Below are 19,824 nucleotides of genomic sequence, written 5' to 3'. Positions count from 1 at the left end.
AAGCTCTGGACCCACTCATATTTCCCAGAGTTTTTCTGCTGACACTTTATATAAATGAGATCTAAGAAACTACTGGATATAAAATCCTTATTGTTATCATTTGCCCTCAAGTTCTATAGGAATGGGGTGCTGTCTCAGGCTGTCTAAGGCTAGATCTGAACAAAGATAGGGTGATAGGCTGTGTTGCTGGACCCTCCACAGTCGAATGGGATTTCCACCTTAGGTTTTAGAATCAGGCAGATGAGTTCAAATCTTGCCTTTACCAGTTATTAGCTTTGTGACATTGGGGAAGAAACTTTACTTTTTTGGGGTCCAATCTTCTTTATCTGTAAATTATTTCAGTATTTATTTTATGGTTTTTGTTTTAGAATTGAATGAGCTAGTTCCCTCATTTATTCCTAAAATACTGATTGCATGGTTCTATGCTGGTGCCTTGGTAGTTGATTACTAAGGGACTTGGCAGTGAGAATGGGGGTGGGGCCCCCTTGATCATAGAGCTTATATTCCAGAATATGCTGGTAAAAGACTGGATGTGCAGTGGATTTTTAGTAAATGTCCATTCCTTTCCTAATCCCCATTGATTGTGTATATATCTTTGTAGTAATATATGAACAATTTTTATTGCAATTTTAATCCCTTTGTAGTATTTAAAATATGTAGCTATAACAAAATACTTGAAATAAAATGATTTGACTTTTATTTTCCTTTCAATAAACAAAATGAAATAAAATAGAAAAGAAAAGAAAAAGTTTTGAAGGAGTAGAAATAATTTTATTTCCATGGAATCAACTCCCTATGTAGGTTTTTCAGTTGTGTTGTTAAACAGCATATAAAATTGACAGGTTGTTGATAGCTAGGTGAGTATAGTTTCTTTTTGTGGTTGTCTTTGATGAATTATTTGCACTAGATCATAAATGATGTGCATGTTACATATTGGAAACAGTGGAGACATACTACCTCCAATGCAGTCATTTTGTTACCGAGTCCAAATTCGTTCTGCTCGCCTCATGGCAGGCCAATAAATCGGGAGATGAGGTGTTGGAGCAAGGATAGTGACTTTATTTGCAAAGCTGGTAGACCCAGAAGATGGCAGACTGATGTCCTGAAGAAACCTGTTCCCCAAGTCAGAATTCAGTCTCCTTTTATACTAAAAAGGGGCGGTGGTGTGGTTGGTTGTTGCAAACTTCTTGCTGTATGAATTGTTTGTCCTTGGAACCCTCTGTTCTTGCAGCTGTCCATGTGGGTCAAATCATGGTGCCCCTGTAAAACCTCCAACAAAACAAAGGTTATTCTCTATTTTGCAACTTGTCATCTCTACATAAGTGCAGAAGAGCTAACATCCTTAAAGATCAGGGCCCAGAGAATAGGCTCTTCTGTAGATTTCAGGCTAAAGGCAACTTTCTTTTACAAATCGTGCAAAGCTAGCAAGTCTGAGCCTAGAAAACAGGGCACAGATTTAGAGCCAAAGGAATAGATCTAACATGGGGTCAAATTTGTTCTTTTCTATTACAATTTCTTTTTCCGCCTCATAAATAATTTTAGTAAGAAACATGAGCAATTTTGTATTTTTTGCTTCTTAATAACTGATAAGTGGGCCAACTATATTTTTATGAGCAGGGATGCTGTGCGGGCCTTGGGGTCACAGCAAACTCTTGTTGGGGGTGGCCGACCCTGCAACATGTCTGATGCCCTGTGAGTGTTGGTGAGGGTCCCCCTAGCCAGGGGCTCTCTGCAGGAACCACATATGGGCATTGACCTCTGGAGACCCCTTTTTCAGCTACAGGAAATTTTTTCAGATACTGTGATTGAAAACTCACTGCAGCTGGGGATAATTAGGGAAAAAAGGAAGAGGAAAATGGTTTGGAGTAGAGTAGAAGAGAAGGAGAGAAGATCAGGGAGCCTGGGGGCTTGGCATCGGGGCCTCGGGAGAGAGGGGAGCAGAGGTGGGGAGGGACCCGGCTCCGGAAACAGCTCCTGCACCTGTCCCTGCGCCCAAGCCACACAGCTTTTAACTGGCCCAGGACGCTCTCCTCTCTGGATGTCACCATGGGCAGAACCTTGAGAATCAAAGGTAAGGGGTGGGCAGCACTCACATCAGCACTCACTGAGGACTTCGGTCAAGTCCACAGTGCCTTTTCTGGTCATGTGTATTCACTTGTCCTTTATCTTAGGATCTGAGGAGCAGGAGCAAGGGACTCGGGGAGAGATTCAGGAAGACATCCGAATGTGTTAAGAGAGGACATTTGCAACAAAGTAAAATAAATTCACAGCTATTGCATCAGAGCTGCAGGTGTGAGAGAGTCTAAGCCTGTCTCAGAGTGCAGGGGACAAGCGGAAAGGAATGGTAACATTTCCACTGACAATTTAAATTTTGTTAAATAGCCTGCTACTCTTGATTGTATCACTTGAATGTACGCAGGTGTAATTCTGCGAGCATTTATAGGTTCACTCAACCCCACCAGCCCCTCTTGCCCCAAATAAGGGGTGGGTTTTCTCAAGCACAGTGCCCCTCCTGCTTGGGTGGGCCACGCTGCGGGTCCTCGCCTGGGGCCGGGTTGCTGCAGGGCACTGAGTCCCCGAGGCACGGCCTGTGAGACACGACAGGAAAATCTCTGCTCTTGACTGGGGGCCTCCTTTTCCCCCTGCAGTATAAGAATGCCAGTGACTCAGTTAGAAGCATGTTTCGAAGCTGTCCGTATCCTTGCCATCCTGGAAGCGGAGCCTGGAAGCTTCCGAATTTCTCCAGAATGTGGTTTACATTCACCTTCGACAGGTGAGTGTATGTCCTTTTACAAGTGGAGGAATTACTGCAGTTTTCCTGGAGCTTACTCACCACTAGTCCATCTGATTTTTCTGTGCTAGGATTCAGTATGGCATGCTAAATATTCTGGAGTCAGATCTTGAAACCCTGATGAAGAGGATTATTTATTTTATTTCTTTATATGATAGTCTTTTACTTTCAAAATTCAGAATTTTTGGTTCATTCAGGAATTTTTTGGAGGGTTGGAGAAACAACTTTACTCTTACCATCTTTGTGACCTGTTGCTTTATGCCTCTCACCTGTCTTCTGTCACTTGTGGGGTGGTTCCATTTGTGACCGTGTCCGGGTTGTTCATGTTATAAAACATAAAGTCTGTAAAAGTACAGTCCCTTTTACTCCGAAGACATTCCACAAATACTACTTAAATCTGAGTGTGGTTTTAACAAGACAGAATCATTAGAACATGTACTTGCAGGTTGCTAGTGCAAAATACCCAAATCAAAAGTCTTGCTCAACATCTAAAATCTTTCTAATCTACCTTGGATTTGTATGGATAGGTGAAGCAGTTTGCTAAGAACTCAAGACCAGGGTTAGAATACAGGTTGGTGTAGCTCAGCAGGTCCTCCCGAGCTGGCGCTGTGCCAGAGGGTGGGGATGAGAGGAAAGGGCAGGGCCGGGGGGAGAGGGCGGGGCGGAGGGGAGAGGGTAGGTCCTGCCCTCTGTGAGCTGACAGTTTCATGGTAAACACCTTCACCAGGTGAAGAACTTGGAATTCTAAGAAGAGTGGGTTTGAAAAGAGTCTTAAAAGCAGGGGAGTGACACAATCCCATTTGTCTCAAGTAGGGGAGAGCGGCTGTGGGGCCACTTGGGAGACTTGTGAGTCCAGGTGGGCAGTGTTGGTGGCTTCCACCTGAGCATTGGGACGGTCAGTGGGAAAAAGCGAACAGATTGAAGGCATGTTTAGATGGTAAAAAGGAAAGGATGAATGATGTCTGTGAAGGTAGGATGGAGTTAGGCCCAGGTTTCTGGGTGGATAAATGAGGTAAATGATGGTCCTGCTGTGCTCTGAGGAGGGAAAGCTGCAGAGGGAGTTCTGGGGGAAAACTGATGATTTCAGCCGTGGGTAAAGTGGAAGGCTGTTAGATGTGTGGTCTGGGAGCTCAGGTGAGAGCCAGTAGTGAGTAGGGTGAGGGGAGAGAGAATTTCAAATCATTTTATCTTGTGAACATACAAATAAGTATGAGTAATGATACACTTACACCTCTATATTCTGGATTTAAAACCCATGAACATTTTTCTATATTGACTGCAGAGGTTCTTAATTTTTTTAATAGAAATAAAATAAATAGAAACAAAATAGTGGAGTTAATGAACATCTTAGAGTTGATGTGTGTCCTTGTATGTATTTTGATACCTCATTCGTTTATAACTATAATCTATAAAAAGTTAACTTGTTTAGCATAAGCGTTTAACAGAGGGACGTGACACACACTGTTGGGGTTGTAGCTGATCTTCTTGGGCAAATTATGTCGCCTCTCTGTGCCTTAGTTCCATCTTCTGTGACTGCCCCCGGGATCCTCATCACAGCTGATTTCCTAGACTAGATGTTGGGAGTGTTGCGGCTGAAGGGAGTAAGAAGTGGCAACTGCTAGGGATACTGAAGAGAGAGACAAAAACAGATTAAAGCCGATAAACTGAGTACAACAAATACCCTCAAAAGAAAAAGAATCCCGCAGTGTTTTGAGCCACTTAGCATAAGGGAAACAAAACCAAGTGGACCCAAAGCTCTTGAGCATGTGAGTATTGTGGGTGGGACGGTGTCATCAGAAAAGAGTTAAGAAAAGGCCTTTTGGTTTCCCTTGTTGTTTCCAGTAAGGATGGGGAGCAGAAGCAAAAACCCCCCGCTTCACAGTGGAAGCTGCTGTTTTGTGTGAAAGATACCAAAGGTTGGAAACCAGTCATCAGCGGTGCTGGCAAATGAAGAGACTTCTGGATTGGGTGGGGCACTTGGTGTGACTTCCAGGTGACCTGCTGGCTGGGGGCTGTGAGGCAGGCAGTAGGTTTGCAGGGTGACCCGGGCATAATCCCTGTTTCTGAGGCTGCTGGTCTGACTAGCAGACCTGGGCACACGTAGTCCTAATGGGGCAGCTCGGGATGTGGCCTGGGACACCTGCCATGCTGAGGGCGAGAGGAGGGCTCCCCTGAGGGGGTGCCGCTGCGGAGAGTGAAAACGTCCTCCTGCAGGGGAGGAAGAGCCTCTGAGCAGGGTGCTGGATGCACAGGCAAGACCAGCCTGATCACGGAGGGTTCGGGGAGCCAGAAGTCATACAGTGGCCCGAGCAGTCTTGTTCCGAGAAACTGGAGGGAAAACATGCTGAAAATGCAGGCTAGGGTCAGACCCTGTGGTGGGTCATGAGTGACAGGAAAGGACTGGTCAGGCAGGCATAAGAGAACCCTGTAGGCGTCCCAGATGGGACTTCACGCCGGAGGGATGAGCAGAGTTATAGACTTTGCCACTTATTAGCTGTGTGACTTTGAGCAATATCACCCCACCTCTCTCTATATATATGTTCATCTGTAAAGTGACAGAGTGACAAACTCGTGTCATCAGAAGGCTTAGATTAGTTCTGATCCTCTGTGTCCAGTCCTGTCAGTGCTGCCCTGCAAGGTTCTACAGCGGCTGCTCTTAACCTGAGATGGGAGGGCGTAGAGGGACATTGTAGCGCCCGAGGACAGGAAGGGGTTGCTTTTAAAACAGACATGTAGCCGCCTGCAGCTGCAGAGCTGCAGGCAGTTTGGTTGACGGTCTTCATGGAGAGGACTTTGGAGGACTTAGCATCGTCTTAAGACTTGCTTTCCCTTGGTGACTGGAATTGCCTTTGCAGATTAATGTTGAAATTTGGGCTTCTGGCGAGGCTGTTTTCAGAGATGGGTATATACGTAACATACCGTATAAAATAAAATGCTTTTATTTAATATGTGGGTCTTTGCAGCTGTTGGGAACAGCTCTGTTGCCCTGGTCTCCACGGAGGACACTAGAGGTCAGCAGAGCATGTGGGAGGGCAGGCAGCCCGCCCATGCTGCTGCAGGGTGTCCTCCCCAGCAGGGCAATCAGCTGAGGTGACTCTTCTCTGAGTTTGGTTGCCAGGTGAGCAGACAGCAAAGTAATGAGTTCCGGTGGGATTTTATAATGACAGGAAGAAAGAGGGACCTGTAGTTTTTCTGCACTAGAACACGCTTTTGGTTCCTGATCCAGTGTGTTCCATTACAGAATTGATGAGTTGTGTCTATTCTGGGACTTGATTGAAATAAACGTGCAGCCTAACAGTTAAGAGTTATGTTTTATTTGGCTGGAGGACTCGAGCCGGGATGACAGCCTCTCAGATCACTCTGAGGGACTGCTCCCAAGACGTAGGGGAGGAGCTAGGCTATATAGGAGCTTTACAACAAAGACCAGGTAGTTGGAACAATAAAAGATTGCTTGTTATCTAAAGAAAGCCAGGTATCTCAAGTTCAAGAATTTAGTGTTTTTCCATGTATGGGAAGAAGCAAACATTTAGGTCATTGAATTCATTCCTTTGACAAGCACCTAGCTATCTAGGGCAAGTATCCTGTCCTTTCTTATTCTGAGTCCGCTCAGAGGGCACCACTGTGAGTGGCTGAGAGGCTGGGCTGCAGGCCTGTCCTCGCTGGGGTGTGGCGGCAGCCACTGATGACTTGGTTTCAGCATTCATTTTTTTACTGACATGGTTGCAGTATTTTCATTCACATTGTAGTGTTTTCGTTCACAGACTGATTATGGATAATCTGGGAACTTGGAAACCGAGATGGAATTACTGCAGGTACCTTCTACTTTAATAAGCCATGTGCAAACATAAACACAGGTGAAGCATACAAAAAGATTTGGTGGTGTAGGGAAGGGTTTCTGCATATTACAGGAGAAGGCAAGGCAGAATTCCTCTTCTTTGTGGGCAGTGATTTGGGTCCACCTGTCTTTTCTGTAGCGCTTTCTGAGAGCAGTTTATGGTAATTAACCAACATTGACAAACGGTGTCACACATTGCATTTAAGAGCTGGCCGGCTGCAAACTTGTGGATTGGACAGGTGGATTTCATAGGCAAGTGGTCAGGTTGATGGGAGAGAGATGGAGCCCAGGCCTGGGCCCAGATTCAGGTTTAAATCGCCATTTCCTCACCATAGGGCTTTGGACTAGTATGTAACCTCCCTTAACCTGTTGGTGAATCTGTGAAATGGGCATGATAATGTTCGTTTCTTCCTGGGTTTGTTGTAAGTTGTAAACAGTACTATAAAACACATGAAGCACTTAACACACTGGCACTTAGCAGTGTTCACTGTGTGCGGCCGCCCCGCTAGGCGTGTGTCAGAGCCATAAAGGCAGCAAGTGTCTGTTGAGGACGCACTGGTAGCCCCTTGAACAGGTTGTGAATTTGGTGATTTCCTTTAATCCTTGTAACTCTGTGTGCCATGGGCAGTTATTTTCATGGACAGATGAGGAATCTCAGGGTAAAGAAGACTGTGTAATTTGCCCAAAGTCAGACCATAATTTTGGGTGCAGAGGCCTCGGTTCAGCATGGGCCCCTGGGGTTTCTGACCTCTCCGTTCAGCCCCAGAGCCAGCCGTGGGGTCGGCTGTCTCCCAGCCCAGAATATCCAGTAGGCAGCAAGACACACCTGGCCCTGTGCTGCTTGAGCAAAACTCTGGAGGGGAGGCAGGTACTAAAGGGATAAACATAAAAACAGACAACTGCAAAATGTGATCAGCTCTGACAAGGAAAGGAACACGCCTCGCCGTGCAGAGCTGGGAGCTTTCCCTTCAGGGCTGCTCTGGGGGCGTTCATCTCAGCTAAGCAAGCTCTGCTGCTGCACCAAGGCAGGAAGGCAGGGCGCGTGTGACCACGTAGACTGGGCCTCGTTGATCATACTCATTCCCCATTAAGCAGCAGCTGTCACGGGCACTTACCTAGTAAACAGATGTCAGCTATAGTCATCACGCACTTTGCTCGGTAGTTTTACTGGCCCCAACTTTGAGATGAGGTCATTGAAGTTGGGGAGTTTGCTGCATGTCCGTGATTACCTTGGAAATACCCCCACTGGTCTTTCAACCTAGACTGGTGTGGCTCTCATGTCCCAGCCCTGTGAATGGCATCGTGTAGCTTCTCCCAAGTGGCCCAAATGACCGACATTGATTTTCTTAATTCATAGGAAATGGTATGTGACAATAGGGGAAAAAGGTACTAAGAAATTGTTTGGAAAACTAGAAAAAAATCCAATACTTCCCCCGCTGGGGGAGCGTACCCTGTGTCACTCACCCCACCTACTGCCTGTCACCTCCTCCCTGCCGACTATGTGTTCAGAAACCACTCTGAGCCTTTGAAGGACATTTTGCCTTATGACACTGTTGACTAGAACCTGCGACCTCTCTATCACTGGTTAACTCTTCAATGCCATTTAAATTTAATGCAGGCTCCTCCTCTCAGATGTAAGAATAGCCTCTTTAAACTTCTTGATGCAGCTCCTTAGTGAAGATATTGCAAAGGAAACCTAGCCAAAACTGGGAGGTATGCACACAGTGACTGCAACCTCAGCACTTTGTGAAGTTCAGAATCAGAGGGGTGGGAGACTCAGGAAAGGCTTTTTTAAGGTAGAAAGGGGAAAGTGAAAGGACGCAGGCTGTGTGAGACTGAAACATCTCAGTCCCAGCCAGCAAAGCACCAGCGTTCAGGATGGTGTGTGGGGAGTGCAGAGTTCTCACAAAGAAAGAAGTGGTGGGATCAGAGGGAGGACATTTAGGTTCTTTACTGGGGAAGGAAAAAGCGGGCTGAAAATTTCCTGGTTGAACAAGAGGACTGTGACATGATGTGCTTGTATTTTGGAGTGAAGGGTTTTGTGGGGACAGGCCTAGGGAGAACGCTCTCTTTTTGGGGAGTCAGCACAACAGAGAACCACAGAGAACAGGGCAGACCCCAGGCCCCTGCTGTGGGAGTGGCTGCCAGCCAATTCGAGCCCTGGGGGCTGCTTCTGTCCCTTAGCTGGGGCCTCAGAGCTCCCTTCACAACCCAGTCCTGTTGATACAAGAAAAAAAACGTGGGGCATGAGAAGGGCTGTGTCCCAGGCTTTGGTTGAGCCCCTGGGATGTGCTCCGCCAGATGTAGGTCCTTGGCTTCGTGCAGGAAAGAATTCAAGAGCAAGCCACTGTTGAGTAAAGGTAGATTTATTCAGAGAGATACGTTGAAAGGCAAGAGAAAGGCCACAAGCTGTGGGGTTTGGGTGCTCAGATTAAAAGTAGGTACACACTCAAGAGTTTGGGCCTTCTCCAAAGAGGGAAAGAGAGGGGTGACCGTGAGGCTGTGCTGTGTTGCTTGTTTTCATGGGCTTGGTGGCTTCATATGCTAATAAGTAGAAGGACCAGCCTAAGTGGAAGGGGCTGGGATTCCCAGAGAGTTGGCCATTTCCCACCCTTTGACCTTTTGTGGCTAGCTTTGGGACGGCCATGGTGCCTGGGGGCATGTTATTCACCATGTTACTAGTACAATGGGTGTATAGTGAAGCTCAAGATCTGCCAGAAATTAAATCTCTTCATCCTGAGCCTCAAGGCCTATTGGGGGTTGAATCCTTCACCATTTTGATGTTAATTGCTGTGGCCTTCCTTGAATGGCTGTGCTCTGCCCCTTTCGGTCCTGTCTCACTGTGATGACACAGAGAGAGCAAAGCTGGGCCCTGCCTGTGCTCCTTATTTAGCAGGGGGCGGGGTGGGGTGGGCTGAGGATGACTCTGAGTGGTGAGAAGGATGTTTCAGATTCTCCCACTTGGGACATGGGGATGTGCCAGCAGCCACCGCAGATTAATCTCACGGGGCTTTATGGCTTCTGTCACTCATCTTTTTCTATTTTTCTTTTTTTTAAGTATTTAATCTACATTTAATATCAGGTATTTTTTAGGAAAGAAATTTCTCTTTTTCTTTTCTTTGGAGTTCTTTTGGGGGGGTAGGTAATTAGGTGCATTTATCTGTTAGTGGTGGCTCTGGGGCTTGAACCCAGGACTCCGTGCACCTTAACACAGGCTCCACCACCGAGCTCTACCACCTACCCCATCATCTTTTTGCTTTAACTGCCAAGAATCTTACAGCTGAATTTCTAGTCGGCCTTTAACACTTACCCTGACTTCAAGGCATGCATTTTTATGACTTTACCTCCCCCTGGTTTCATCTAAGTATTGAATCTCTATTTTCTCTTCAGTCTCACATTTGTCTTTTTGTTGTTACAATTGCTAAGCTGTGTTTAAAAATTTGTTTAATTTCTCTTTTAGCAGGAGGCTGATAGTAAATAAATATGTAAACAAACTTGTCACACTTAAATGCTCTTATACATTCTAAGCTGTTTAGTAGTTACTTAAAAACCGAATTGAATACTAAAGTGATAACAATTTTAAATTATTTTTTGATTTTTTATAAAGGTATAGCTGATTTACAAAATGATATGTTTCAGGTGTACAATAGATTCACAATTTTTAATGTTATGCTCCATTTATAGTTATTGTAAAACATTGGCTATATTCCCTGTGTTGTAAGATACATCCCTGTAGCGTGTTTATGTTACATGGAGCAGTTTGTATAAGAATGTTGGGTATCGCAGAGTCTGGGGCGTGGCTGTGTCTGACCCAGATTCACAGTCACCCTGCCTGTCAGAGCCCAGGCCCTCACTCCTGTCTGCAGGGGAGCGAGTGGAGGCAGCTCTCATCAGCGCTGGCACCACCTTGAGTGGCAGTGACAGCAGTGATTGTCTGTGGCCGTGCAAAGTGTTGTTCCAAGAGTTTTACATGCATTTCTGCATTTAATAATTAAAGCCCTCCTGTGAGGAATCGTTTTATGATTTTTAATGAATAATACACTTTATTTTTATTTTCATAGACTTCAAATCTCTGGAAAATTTACAGGACTAGTACAATGAATGCTTAGATACACTTCACTTAAAAGGGCAGTATTTGGCCTTTTCTGTCTGGCTTATTTTAGCATAATGTTTCAAGGTTCATCCATGTTGTAGCCTGAATCAGTACTTTATTCTTTTGGTTTGATAATTATCTTTTTTCTTTTTTTTTCATTGTTGGTCTATTTAAAAATAGTTTCATTGAAGTCTAGTCAGTTTATAATGTTGCATCAGTTTCTTGTGTATAGCACACTTCAGTTATATAGGAACATACATGTATTCACTTTCATATTCTTTTTAAACATGTTACTATAAGATATTAAATATATTTCCCTGTGCTATACAGTATAAACTTGCTGTTTATTCTATACATAGTCAGTATCTGCAAATCTTGAACTCCCAATTTATCCCTTCCCCCACCCTCTCCCCTCTGGTAACTATAGTTTGCTTTCTATGTCTCTGTGTCTGTTTCTGTTCTGTAAATAAGTTTGTCTTTATTTTTTATTTATTTTTTTTTTAGATTCCACATATAAGCGATCTCATATGGTATTTTCTTCCTCTTTTTGGCTGACTTCTCTTAGAATGACATTCTCCAGGTCCATTCATGTTGCTGCAAATGGCATTATTTTATTATTTTTTATGGCTGAGTAATAGTCTATTGTATAAATATACTATAACCTCTTTATCCAGTCATCTGTCAGTGGACATTTATGTTGTCTCCATGTCTTGGCTATTGTAAATAGTGCTGCTTTGAACATTGGGGTGCAGGTGTATTATTGAATTAGGGTTCCTTCTGTATATATGCCCAGGAGTGGGATTGCTGGGTCATGTCTGAAGTCAATTTTTTGCCTTTTGAGGAATCTCCATACTGTGTTTGAGGAATCTTCATACTGTTTTCCACAATGGCTCCACCAAACTGCATTCCCACCACAGTGTAGGAGGATTCCATTTTCTCCACATCCTCTCCAGCATTTATTGTTTGTGAACTTCTGAATGATGGCTATTCTGACTGGTGTCAGGTGATACTTGATTGTAGTTTTGATTTGCATTTCTCTGATAATGATATTGAGCATTTTTTCATGTGCCTATTGGCAATTTGTATGTCTCCATTGGAGAAATGTTTGTTTAGGTCTTCTGCCCATTTTTGGATTCAATTGTGTGTTTTTCTTTCTTATTAAGTGTAAAAGCTGTTTATATATTCTGGGAATTAAGCCCTTGTCAGTCTCATTTATTGCAAATATTTTCTCCCATTCCATAGGTTGTCTTTTTGTTTTGCTTATTGTTTCCTTTGCTGTGCAAAATCTTGTAAGTTTAATTAGATCCCACTTGTATATTTTTGCTTTTATTTCTATTGCTTGGGTAGACTGCTCTTAGAAAACATTGTTGAGATGTATGTCAGATGTTTTGCCTATGTTTTCTTCTAAGAGGTTTATAGTGTCTTGTCTACATGTTGAAGTCTTTAAGCCATTTTGAATTTATTTTTTTTGTATGCTGTGAGGGAGTAGTCTAACTTCATTGATTTACATGCAGCTGTCCAGTTTTCCCTACACCATTTGCAGAAGAGGCTGTCTTTACTCCATTGTATGTTCTCACCTCCTTTGTCAAAGATTCAATGACCAAAAGTTTGTGGGACAGTTCTTAATAATTTTGTTTATCCATTCATTGATGGATGGATATTGTTTAGCTACTCTGAATGATACTGCTATGAATATTGATGTGCAAGTTTTTGTGAGAATATGTTTTCATTCTTTTGGCTGTACAGTTGGCCCGCCATATCTGTAGTTTCCACTTCATGGATACAGATGGCTGATTGTGAAGGGACTAGAACATCCTTGGATTATGGTATGCAGGGTGGAGGGGTTCCTGAAACAAACCCCCCGAGGATACTGAGGTATGACTGTATATGTAAGAGTGGAATTGCTGAGCCAAATGATAATTCTAACCTTCTGAGGAAACACCAGACTTTTCCAAAGAACCGGCACAATTGTCCCTTTCCACTGGCTGCACATGAAGGTTCCCATTTCTCTGCCTCCTGACTGACACTTGTTATTGTCCATGTTTTGATTATAACCATCCTAGTGGGTGTCAAATGAGATTTCACTTTGATTTTGATTTGGCTAGTGATGCTGAGCATCTTTTCATATGCTTATTGGCCATTTGTGTATCTATTTAATTCCTTGGCAAATTTAAAAATTGGGTCGATTTTCTTTGTATTGTTCAGTTGTAAGCATTTTTTATATATCCTGGATCCTAGTCTCTTATTAGATACATGCATTGCAAGATTTTTCTCCTATTCTGCAGATTGTCATTTCACTTTACTTTTTTTAAACATTAAAACAATTTCTTTATAGGGGAGGTAATTAGATTTATTCATTTATTTTATTTTTTTGCTAAGCACGTTCCGGAGCCAGCCGGCAAAACGAACAGGTCCGAAGACGCAGTCGCCACAACTAGGAAAAAAGAACAGACACACACACAAAGAATGGGATCGAGAGGGACGGGTCTTGCATCCTGCCGAGGCAAAGACCAGACACCGTCGCCGTGGTTTATTCAGCAATCCTTTTTATAATGCTTAAGGAGAAAAAACATTGCATACCAAGGAGGATTACACAGTGTGCCTCAGGATCTTTTACAATGCTGTTTTGGACATATTTATTGTAGTCATAAAGTTAAGATGTCAAGATTTCCTTATCTTGTCTTCCTTGGGCAAGGAACAAAGTCCAGATCCTCTTCCAGGACAAACACCTGTTAATCTACAATCTTTAAGATGGGGTGGCGGGACAGGGAATCCTTGCAGAGCAAGTTTCCCAGGGCTATGTCTTGCAAACAGGGTTGTTAACCCCTGAGTGCTCGACCCTCAGTCTTTGAGGCAGCTCCCCGCAAGCACGCACTCTATCACTTCAGCTATCCCCTTCTCCTGTCATTTCACTTTCTTAGTGATGTCCTTTGCAATAAAAAGGTTTTAATTTTCATGAAGTCCAGTTTATCTGTTTTTCTTTTCTATCACTTGTGCTCTTGTTATTGTATCTAGGAAACCATATCTTATCTTAGGACCACAAAGATTTATACTGCCTACTTTTAGAAAGTTTATAGGTTTAGTTTTTACATTATTGTCTGTGATCAATTTTGAATTAATTTTTATTTGTTATAGATAATGGGAGGGGGTCCAGATTCCAGATTCATTCTTTTGCCTGCAGATACCCAGGTGTCCCTTCACCATTTGTTGAATAGACTATTCTTTCAATGGAGTGTTTTTGGCATCCTTGTGGAAAACTGACTGTAAATGTAAGTTTTTTTCCCCTGGATTTTTTATTGTGTCTCATAGGTTTATGTATCCAAACTTATGCCAGTACCATACTGAATTGAGTACTATAGTTTTGTAGTAACCTTTAAAGTGAGTCCTCCAACTTTGCTCTTCTATTTCAAGATTGTTTTGGCTGTCCTGGGTCCCTTGCATTTCCGTATGAATTTTGGGATCAGTTTTTCAATTTTTCCAAAGAAGTCAGCTGGAATTTTGATAGGGATTCCATTGAATTTGTAGATCACTTTGGGGAGTTTTAACATTTTTAACAATATTGTCTACCATTCCATGAACATGGGATGTCTTCCATATATGTAGATCTTTTAAAATTTTTGGTGATACTTCAAAATGTTAAATGCACAAATCTTGTAAATTTTTATTTAATGTATCTCTCATTTTATTTTAATGTTGTTGTAAATGGAAAGGCTGAGTTTCTTAAAGGTGGGACTATATATCAATTTGTTTATTTCTAGGATTCCTACACAGCAAATACACTAGGTTTATATTTGCTACATACATCTATCCACAACTCTTCCCACCCCCGTGTTATAAGAAACCAAAACCCAGGTTAAGCTACCTGAACACGTATGTGGAAGCGAGAAATGAGACCCTTGGGTGGGGCTTTGTGCAGATGATACTGAGAGCTTATTCAGGATGGCTTCATCTTAATTTCTTTTAAATAACACTTTCGGTGTATTTAGTCAGATACATTGAGAACATGCCCTTTTGATATGCAGAGGAGCTAAGACTCATTTTCAAATAATTTCTAGTGAGAGTGTTGTACTTGAAACCTAATTTGCATCAATCTTTGAAGATTTATGTTTCAGGAGTTTGACTAAAGAACACATGTCTTTAATCAATTACTACAACTAAATGCTCAAACAGCATGTAAGAGTTTGAGCAAACTGCCCCCGCCCCGTAGTGCTGGTTGGCTGCAGCTGAAACTGGAGCCAGCGCTTACCTCTCCCAGTGCGCTTGTGCTGATCTGCTCAAAGGGGTTCGTCCAACAGTTTGTAGTCTGTTGGACAAAGCCATAAAGCATTGATTTAAGGTTGCTGAAATGGAATCTATTCTTATTAATATTAAGTAAGCACATATTGAGTATGTTGAGAATTGTCCCTCAGCCTCACATGAATATTATTTCTCTTAAAACTTCACATATTTCCTTGTTATTCTCACTTTATAGATAAGGAGACAGAGAATTAGGTCTTCTCTCTTTCGGGGGGAGCTTATTATCAATGACTGGAAGTTGTAAGGAAAAAGATATTGATTCATCCAGAGAAAACATTTTTCTGAGAGTCAGCAATGAAGAGGGTGACCACTGAAGAGGGTGATAATTGTTCGCTTGAGACGAGCCCCGGGTTGTACGGAGTCAGCATCCCTGTCCTGGAAACGGCACGTGTAGAGTTGCATGGTGGGTGAGGCAGCGCGGCCACACAGGGAACGCGGATGCCGGGCCGTTGGGCTGTGCTCAGGCCCGGTGGGGCTTTCTCCTAAGGGCAGTGGATCGTCATTGACAGATTATTAAGTAGGGGAGTGGGTTGCTCTCATAAATCACTTTTGTCTTGTAGAATGCTTGGAAACATTTAGAAGGCTCGGCAGGAGGTGATGTGATGAGTCAGAGTAGGGTGGCTGCGAGGTGTAGCAGTGTTCAGTTTTCAAGTGGTTTTCAGTCCCATGTTTGTGGCTCAGTAGCCGTGTCACTTTGGATGACGCACTCAAGGAAGTGAAACAATTTATCTAATCAATTAAAGCAGTGATGTACCGACTTCCCAGGACTGCTGTGGAGATCCAGTGAGATAACGTGTGCACAGTGTGCAGCGTGGTCCCCAGCACAGAGTCAGTGCTGAGTGAGTGCCAGTGAGTACCTGGTAGGGCAGGTGTGGGTGGAAGGACTCGGTGACTGAGGAAATCTGAGCCCTGAAGGAGGGGTCCATTCACATCTGTGAGTGATGGGCCTGAGCTGGGAGAAGCAGGGTGACCTTGCCCCGACCAGGGGCCCTGGGCAGGACGGCTATGGGAGGAGAACCGTGAAGTCAGCTCTGTGCAGGTAGAGTTGAAGGTGCCCTTGAGACATCTAAGTGCAATGTCACGAGCTCACAGAGGAGGTCTTGGCCCGGGCTGTGTCTTTTCCTATAATCTCAATCCCTGAGGACCCCGAGGTATTGATCACTGAACGTGAAGACATACTTTACAGGACAAGTGAATACTAGTATCATCTCTGTCATCAAAGCTCACGTCTCTTAATTCATCACTTACTTTGCTAATTGGGTACTTACAGAGCTCACTTCACCGCCCTCCCCTGGGCTCAGGATCCACAGTAAAGGGCTGGTGAGCCTCCCTCTTTTCCAGAAGAAGACACATTTAGCTGGTAGCCTTCTATACCTTGCCAGACTTAGAATTTTAGTTCTTTGTTTTAATTCTATTTTCGGTTGGCCATCTCCTGACAGGAGAGACATTTTACCTCATGGTCATGTTTCAATTAGCTGTTACTGAGAATTGCTGATCTGATCCATAGTGTATGTATTTTATTTACTCTGTAGAGTATTTATCATTTTTCTGTCTTTGCCCTTCAATTTTGTATGCCCCTGCAAGGCTCTATCCTATTTGGGGCCTTATTTTTTTGTTAATTAAAAAATGTCTGTTAGCAGTTAAGAAAACAAAAGGAAAGAAAAAATGCACATGATACTTAAATTTAGGAAATATCTAGTGTGTTTTCTGTCTCGGCAATGGAGGGTTCTAGAATCTTGTGAAAAACTTCATTATACAAGTTCCTTAAAATGATGATTAAGAAATGAAACCTTCCTTCCTCATCTTTCAAGCTGCACAGCTAATTGTCAAGAAAGTGAGGGGAAATCCTCAGAAGCCAAGACAAACCAGAAAGCAGGGATTCTGGGAGGTAAGCGAGCCTTAGAAGCCCTGGGGTGCCGGTTGTCTCCTGAACTGAGTTTCAGTTGCCCTGACAGGAGGGTAGGAGGTGAGCCCAGGCCTCTCACAATGGGAGTTGGATGGCTGATCCTATGTAAGGCCAAGCCCATCCTGAGAAGCCTGCTTTACCAAAGGGTGAACTAGAAAAAAAAAAAAAAGAAAAACATTCCTCAATGCAAGAAAGTGAGGAAAGTCCATTTTGTTGGAAGAGGGGAAAAATAACAAGTTCAAAGTAAGGATTTAGTTTAAAGCTGTTCTGGCATGAGAATGACCACAAACTCCTGGCAGAAAAGCACAGCTCCTCCTGGAATGAGAAGTTGTGTTTTGAATGAATCAGTGAACAGTCATTCCGAAAAAGTCCTCCAGAGTCTTGTGGATCAAGATACTGGACCGCAAACACATCTCTTCCAAGGTCTCATTTAACTTACCAAAAAGGTTTTAAAGGAAAGAAGCCATAATCATAGTTCTATTTATTGATATTACTATATGCTAGGAATTCAGAGGTGACTATGGAGTTGTCTCCTCTTTTATGGACCTTACTTTCTATTTGACATAGTTGGGGAGCTTGATGGGGGGAGGTGTAAGTCTGTTGCAATTAGCCAGAAGAGGAGATTAAGAAGGCAGTGAAGGGTGGGTGACATTTTTAGCTGAGGACAGTCTTGTTCAGTTGGCTTTTAATTGCAGGCTCAATGAGTTGTCACTGGAGGGAATGGATCTTACGGAGGATGGACTTAGCTCAGGCCTCTTCAGAATGGACAAGTGAACCTGGAGAAAGACAGTCAAATTTGTGCAGACGTTGAAGTCCACATGAACGTGCTCCAACCCTGAGCCAAATATAGGACAATTAGGCAGCACTTCTTGAGGACAGAAGAGTGGTTATTAAGGTTCTCCAAGAATGAATCCCAGGGAACCGAGATGGCCAGTTGTCAAACTGTGAATTTGCTCTTTGGACGGTGTACCCACCAAGGGTATTGGCCGTTTATAGGTTTTCATTTCTCTTTAATACATGCCAGGTGATGAGGACGTGGGCACAAGCGTTTGACACCTTGTCGAGGTGACTTTGGGTACCTGCCTAGAAGCGCGGGCACAGCTGCAGCTGCGTCATACATCTTGCCGCCCCTCCCGTTACCCGGCTCCGTGATCACGGCAGAGTGGTTCCTTGTTGACCTGTCCGTCTCCTCTGTGACATCATAACCCATCAAAAGACCAGAGGGTATTAACTTGGCTTTGTTCTTTTCAATCCTTCTCTTTGAATGATGATGACTGATAGTGGACCCAGTTATGTTAGCAGATGTTTCACAAGTAGGGCTGTCAGTACAAACCTTGTAATCCCCGCTGTGTGATCTAGAGAAGAAAGTTACATTCTTTCCAAATTGTTTTGATGAACTTATGTGGGAAATTGGTGTAAGTTTGAATATGTATTTCCTCTTTGAATCATCATGGCTAGAGATGAATGTGGGTAAACACGGAGTGTGTTTTCTGTACTTGAAATGTATGGTCCCCTAAATTCTCCCCAGCTTTTTAAAGTCATCACTGGAGTGCTACATCCAGAGTGTTCCAAAGCATCCACCACTGCCTGTTCTTCAGAACTGAGTTCCCAAGTTGGAGAAGGCTGCTGGCTGCTGAGGCATTCTCTGGCACATCTCTGGCTGGCTGATGTGGGCTTAGCACCCAAGACTTGGCAGACAGTAATTAACCATGATCAAGTCCATTTCTTGAACACTCATGGAGGATTTTAGACCTATGCTAATGGTATTCGTTATTTCACTTAATTTTCCCAACAATCATAATTAGATTTTATCACCTGTATTAATAAGGAAAGTGTCAAAGCGAGTGACGTGCAGACTTTGGACTGGAACACGGGTCTTCCTGATTCCTGTCTCTGTTCCCTCCCCGGCCTATCCTTCCAAATGGCCAGGAGACTCTTCCTCTATCTTGAGTTTTCTGCTGATGTTACCACTCTCTTTGTTTCTAGGAGAGGAAAACAATTCTAAACTTGCTTTCCAGTTGGAAATGGAATGGAGAGTAAACGTTGGAAGCCGGGAGAGTCTGTCCTGTGATGAAGCGGCCTCCGAGCCACTTCCACTGGGACGTCACGTCACTGTCTGGGCCCCTTGCTCAGCCTGTGCACAGCTGATAAGCCAGATGTGCCGAGCAGTCCTCCCGGACAGGGCAGTGGGTTGGAAATGAGTTTGGGGATTTGGTTTCATTTCATAGGTTCCTGAGGGTCTTGGCCTGGCACTTCGTGTGGGAGCATGAAACAGGCTCGTGCTCTGGGCTCAGGCAGACCTGACGTGGCCTCAGCCTGAGGCTCAGGGCCCGTGGTGATGAGGAGAATTTTAGTCCAGGGTCTGCCGGAGGCTCTGACACTTCTGGTCCGTGGGACTTTGTCCAGGATAATAATAATTCCTCCCCGAGTTTCAGATTTCCTTGCCTGTGAGCCAGGGTAGTAATAGTTTCTGAGATGATTGTAATGATTCAGTAAGGGGCGCAGCATGTGCTGGCAGGTAGCTGCTGCTTAAGGAGAAGAAGTCGCAGTCACTCTGTCAGCCTCTCACTGTGTGCTCTGTGCTTTGAGAAGTTGTGTTTTTGGTGAAAGTCCCGCCCAAAACCTAGGATTTAGATGAACAGTTGTTCCTTTACTTTCCCTTCCTTTTCCTCTTTCCCTTCTCTGTGTCTCATGTTTAGATAGCACATTCCTCTGTTTCAGGGAACACGGGTCTTTCAGGTAGAAGGACAGGCTGAACGTGGAGAGGTGGGGCCCAGAGGGAGTCTGGAGCCTCTGCACAGCACTGCTTCCCTGCGTTTCTGCATGCGGTCCCGTCAGTGCACTAAGTCAGCCTTCCTCTTCCTCCCTGTGTCATCAGGTCTCTGCTTTACGGGAAAACCTTT

At 43.9% G+C, this 19,824-nt stretch overlaps 1 pseudogene; it reads left to right on the top strand.

Annotated features, from left to right (window-relative positions):
• Window positions 1-13,679, top strand: part of LOC135323385 (trafficking protein particle complex subunit 9-like) — a 58,744-nt pseudogene extending 45,065 nt beyond the window's left edge.
• Window positions 13,680-19,824: the final 6,145 nt, after the last annotated feature.

Source organism: Camelus dromedarius, chromosome 18 (genome assembly GCF_036321535.1).
Source record: "Camelus dromedarius isolate mCamDro1 chromosome 18, mCamDro1.pat, whole genome shotgun sequence".
NCBI classification, from domain to species: domain Eukaryota; kingdom Metazoa; phylum Chordata; class Mammalia; order Artiodactyla; family Camelidae; genus Camelus; species Camelus dromedarius.
Note: the sequence above shows the minus strand (reverse complement) of the source record. Positions and strands in the feature narration are given on the sequence as shown.